Source organism: Micrasema longulum, unplaced genomic scaffold (genome assembly GCF_059751315.1).
Source record: "Micrasema longulum isolate JH-2025_06_02 unplaced genomic scaffold, ASM5975131v1 h1tg001379l, whole genome shotgun sequence".
Classification (NCBI taxonomy): Eukaryota; Metazoa; Arthropoda; class Insecta; order Trichoptera; family Brachycentridae; genus Micrasema; species Micrasema longulum.
In genome coordinates this window covers 585,856-591,812 of record NW_028278565.1, presented here as the reverse complement: position 1 = coordinate 591,812, position 5,957 = coordinate 585,856, and the positions used below count along the sequence as shown (strand labels likewise).

General features: G+C 37.0%; 1 long non-coding RNA gene across 1 annotated transcript; it reads left to right on the top strand.

Annotated features, from left to right (window-relative positions):
- Window positions 1-322: 322 nt before the first annotated feature.
- LOC148275611 (uncharacterized) lies at window positions 323-5,392 on the top strand. Its single transcript, XR_015823983.1, has 2 exons — window positions 323-1,319; window positions 1,444-5,392. It is a non-coding gene; the product is annotated as an uncharacterized LOC148275611 (long non-coding RNA).
- The last annotated feature ends 565 nt before the right edge of the window (window positions 5,393-5,957 follow it).

Sequence of the window (5,957 nt, the reverse complement as noted above, 5' to 3'; positions counted from 1 at the left end):
TGTAAGAGTTCTACCCTTATTTTGGTTATAACCGATCGAGTGAGGGCCCAAATCTCTCCACACTCGATGAGTAGAGGTACTTCGGCTAGTCAGCGTTGAAAAAAACAGGGCTCTATGGTCACAGGGTTGGTAGGTGGGTAGTTAAGGCTGTCCCCAAGTTTATATTATAACAAGTTAATACCCACGACCTTCCAATATCAACAATAAAAAGACTTAGGGGTATTTCACCATCTCCTTGTAAATCCTGATTAACTTAAATGTCCTACTAAATCGCAGTTAACTTCAAAAACCGATTTCACAATCTCTGATTATCGCAAAAAAATTGTAAATTGCGTTTAAATCATCGCTAAAGTTAACTGAAGGAATATCCTCTGTTTAAAACACATTTAAAAATGGCGTCGTGTTAGTTGTCGTTTTGACTGTTCTACTCGAATTTTTATGGCGTTGAAAACCGTTTATAATCGAAATAATAAGGTGAGAATCCAAGATTTTGTGTTCAATTAGCTTGGTATCCGTTCAACAAAATACAATTAAAGTCGATTACAGCGTGTATAAGGAAACGTTATCTTCGTACGATTTCATAACCTAGCTGACTTGTGTTTCGAATTTTGACAGTTAGCCGTTATCGCAGTTAAAGGCACAGTTGCCGGTGTTCCACTGAGTTTTCTTGCATAGTTTTATTTTGTTTAAAATAAGTAAATATGGAGCTGATCCGAGATGTGGAGGAGGAGATTTTAGAGGCAATGGAAATATTACGAAGGCAACGAAAATTCAGACACAGAGTTAATTACGTGGAGATTCTCGATGATGTTGACTTTCGGTCAAGATTTCGTTTGACCAAGGAAGCCGTCAAACGTCTTCATGATTTAATCAAAGGTGGAATTACTCCTCGAACTACACGGTACGTACATTCTCTATAATATAATATGATACAATAAATAGTTGGATAAAGTGGCGGCTTCCGTAATGTAACACTTGGTCTCACTTGTAACTTTGAGGAGATTGTGGTTCGATTAAAAATAAAATATATACCTTGTTTTTCAGAAATCGAGCCGTTCCAACGATGAGCAAATTGCTTTTGACATTGAGATATTTTGCTACCGGCTCCTACCTCATGTCAGCAGGCGATTTCAGTGGCGTTAGCAGGTTGTCTGCTTGTCGGTTCATCAGAGAAGTTACTAATGCCATAGCTTCGTTAGCTCCAAGGTTCATTGGATGGCCCCGTGATCTTGGTCCTATAAAGCAAGGATTTTACAATTTGGCTCGCTTCCCGAGGGTCATCGGAGCTATAGACTGCACGCACGTTGCAATGACTCCAAGTTAATATGCAAATAAAAATTATTATTATATTTATTGATTCCTTCAAAGAACGGGAAAAATATGTATGCCTAGGCACATAAAATCTCTTGAAGAGTATTTATTTGAATGTACCTTCTGTTTCAGAAGCAGAAGATGCTGAGGTTTATCGCAACCGGAAAGGGGTCTACTCCATGAATGTCCAGGCTATCTGCGATGCCCGCCTCATTATAAGAGATATTGTTGCCCGCTGGCCTGGTTCCAGCCACGACCAAACAATATTTAACAATTCAGTTATAAAGGAGAAGTTTGAGGTTGGACAGTTCGCAAACTGTATTTTGTTAGGTGACCGTGGCTACCAAAGCCAAACATATTTATTCGCACCGCTAGCCCGAGTTAACAGTCCAGCTGAAAATCTATACAACGAGGCACAGATTCGTAGTAGGAATGTGATAGAAAGGTGTTTCGGTGTGCTAAAGAGCAGGTTTCCAGTTCTACGAAGGCGCATCACGCTGTCAAGTGCACGCGTTCAGTCCATCGTGGTGTCATGTGCGGTGTTGCACAACATGGCTGTGATGATGAACGACCCACACTTTGCATATGAAAGAGACGAAGAGTTTGAAATGGTTGATGAATTACAAAATAATTATCCGGACAATAACAATGACACGAGGCGAAACCTAATTAGAATATTTCACTCCTCTCTTAAATAATTATCCCGATTACCAATAATGTTCATTTCAATTAGGTAAGCATTTAGTAGTGTCTCGGTGAATATATGTCATATATTTTTAAATATTATTTATCTATGTGGATATAATTATAAATATGTATTATTTTATGTATATTTTTTAGACACTATAAGTTTATATTAAATCATTTAAATGAATGCCTCGACATGGGTTTTGCCCAGTGAGGTATTCATATTTAAAAACAAAAGTGTTATGCAAAACGTGAAATAAAAAATAGAAGCAAAATATCATGCTAGTTAAGTGAGGTCAGCTTAGATTTTTACTCTTCACCTCTTTCATATGCATGTTGTGGTTATTGAAAATCTAATCTGTTTTAAAGCAACCTTTAATTTTTTTTTTAAATAACACGGTAAACGTAACTAATGTATGAAAAACTAGTTAATTTATTAATACTCTCCACTGCGGCTCCATAAAAACTCGTGCTCTAATTTGTACTCGTATACACCACACTACTAGTAAGTTAAGTTAAGTTAAGTTATCAGTTCTAAGAATTTTTATCATAATTGTGATAGTGTCAAAAAACCTTTATATATATATTTTTTTGTTAATGGTTTAAAATATTAAATTATAAAGTATATCACCTAGAAGTTGTATTCATTTAAGACAGGGGTGCTCAAACTTGAACTGCTGGCGATCTACCTCAATATTTTTAGACTACTTACGATCGACTTGAGAGGCTGCAAGTATGTGTGATGCAGGGTTGTCGTACATACACGATACACCCTACCTACCTAGGTAGGGTGTACCGTAGCATATATAGATATTAGCTTTCCGCACAATTTACATTATCTTAGTCAAGGTTTGGGTTAGGTTTACTTAAGTTCTTCTCTACAATATCAATGAAAAAACTCCTAGTTATTCAAAATTGCGAGTTTATTCGTTGTTACAAAACAAAAGAGTTACATATGGTGTTAAACTCAACTAAGGAGTGACTTTGGATGTTGAAGCGTGGCACTGCATGTCCTCAGCATACTTTTCATAAGATGGTGCGTAACCACTGAGTGCCAATCGCAAGCATGATGACATATGATCGTTAGTTAATCGATTGCGATATTTTGACTTAATTATCTTCATTTCAGAAAATGCAGACTCGCACAAGTAAGTTGACCCAAACATTGCCGTCAGTTGAAGGGCGATTTGCCTTAGATTCGGATATTTATCTTCAGATATAAAACACCAGAAATTTGTATCAGATGCTGTAGCTTTGAGATGTATATCTGATATAATCTGCACCAACTCATTTTCAACAGAACATGAGTTCATATTAAACTGACTTGCTACTTCAGTAGCTAATTCCTCAATGTTTTTACATGAAAAAGGATAACTCATAAATGATGCTATATTTGCCAATTTACTGCAATCATAAAAACGCATTTCGAATTGTCCCAAAATATTTGATAATTCAGCCTCATACATATCATAATTCAACTGAGGAATCCTTGCTTTTAAAGACGGAAAATGTTTCAGATCATTTCTTTTCAGTTGATCTATCATAAGTTGCAATTTACTTTTGAATGCGTTTACTGCGCTAATCATCTCAATAATAGTTTTTCCTTTACCTTGAAGCTCCAAGTTAATGGTGTTTAAGTGCATTGTGATGTCAGTCAAAAATGCCAAATCAGTCTGCCATTTTTCGTTTTTCAACATCTCAGTGTCATCACCTCTTTCGTCTAGAAAAGCTGTTATTTCGGGCAATAATTCTTGAAACCTTTCTAGGAATTTTCCGCGACTCAACCACCTGACGTCCGTGTGAAGAACTAAATCAGTGTGTTCAGCTGACTCCCTATCTTCCAACTGCAACTTAAAAAGCCGCCGTTGCAAGCTACGTGCACGGATGGAATTCACAATTTTTGTTGCAATGCCCATAATTTCCTCCGTGTTTAAAACTTTTGAACACAAAACTTGTTGATGTATAATGCAATGGAATGAAAAAATGAAGGGAATTCTTCATTAGCTCGAGACAATGCCACAAAACCGTTCTTCTTTCCAGTCATTGCTGGTGCTCCATCGGTTGTAATGCACACTAATTTATATATTGGTAGCTTGTAGTTTTTTACAAAATTGATGAAAACGTCATATATATCTCCGCCACGGGTCTTCCCCTTCAGAGGAATGATTGTCAAAAATTCTTCCTTAGCCAACATGTCATTGAATACCATCCGAATAAAAATACACAGCTGGGCAGTGTCTGTCATATCGGTGGATTCGTCGAACTGTAAAGAAAAGTATGTACTTATTTATTTATTTATTGTGGATAACTTATATAGCGCCATTTTCGTAATAAAATACCTCAAGGGCGCTTTACATGGTGATTCTACTGTTAAGTTAATTTAATTGAAGCTTTAAATTTGTAATTTGATTAAAATAATTTATTTTGTTGTCACGTGCTACGGATTTATTCAAATGATTTAGAGAACAAGTGGGTTTTAAGTTTTTTCCGAAACATCACTTCACTTTCACAGCCTCGCACCTCTGCTGGGAGAGCATTCCATGCCATAGGGCCTGCGACCGCAAATGCGCGCTCACCAAATTTAGTGCGCTGTTTGCGTAGAGGTATAATAACTTTTCCTCTCGCCGTAGACGTAGCTGATCTAAGCGTGAGACGCCTGTCAGCTAGTTCATCTGGAATGCATAGTTCCCTTAGATATTCCGGAGCCGAGTTGTGCAGTGACTTATACATAAGCCAACAGAGTTTGTATTCGACCCTCTGTGGAAAACGTAGCCAGTGTAGTTCCCGAAGTAGTGGAGTGATATGACTGAACTTAGAGATTCCGAAAATAAGTCTCGCTGCGGCATTCAATACAGATTGTAGGCGAGTCATTTTGTTCATTGGTAGACCTGCATAGATACCATTACAATAATCGACTCTAGACACTACAAACGCATTTATTAATTGACGGGCGGCATCAACCGCTCATGACTTCAATACGCCTTGTGACAGTCGGACGAGATAACTGAAGTTCTCTAATAGCAGACATGATTTCTGTTTTATTTTTAAAATCTCCAAATAAAGTCTCACCTGCTTCAATAAATGCTTCCTTCACAACCGATCCATCTTCGAATGGTTTCTTGTGTTTCGCCAATATATGAGATATTTTAAATGACGCGATCGTAGCAGCTTTTGATTGTTTGGCTGGTCTTGTGAACATGGTTTGTTCTTTTTTCAAACAAGATATCAAATTACTTACTTTTCGTTTTCTTAATTCACTCTGTGGCGGAAAATCCTTTTCATAGTTTTTATGAGCCGTTTTATGATGCCTCTCTAAGTTACCACGCTTAGGTATTGCAACTGACGCACGACAAATAACACAAATGCACTTATCCTTCACCATACAAAAGAAAAATTCTTCCTCCCAATCGTTATTAAAATGATACGTTTTAGATTTCTTCATTGCACTCATTTCGCACTATTTAATAATAAACTTTGTATCGACGTAGTATCGCCTTCAAGTTACAATTCAGAATGACTACAATTCCTGCAGGCGCAACATTTATATCGGCGTGAACGAAAGTCTCGAATGTTCCCGTCAAACGCGCCGCCCGAAATGGTCTAGTACAGTCTAGTCTAGAAACAACGCGGCTTTTCTTTGACAAGTACCGCGCGTTCCTTTGATAAAGCCGCCTTTTGCCGTAAGCAGTGTTATTACGTAATAAATTTTTGTAGTTTAGTTACCTACTTATTAAAAAAATTTTTCTTCTCAAGATCTACTCAAAAAGCACTCGCGATCGACTGGTCGATCGCGATCGACCGTTTGAGCACCCCTGATTTAAGACATGTTTACAAAAAGTGTAAAATCGTAGAATGAATATGGAACTATAATTTGATATGTAAAATGTTTCCCTCAACACTCATTTATATAATATATGTATGTATATGTCATTTAAAACAAACAATCAAACATTGGTTTT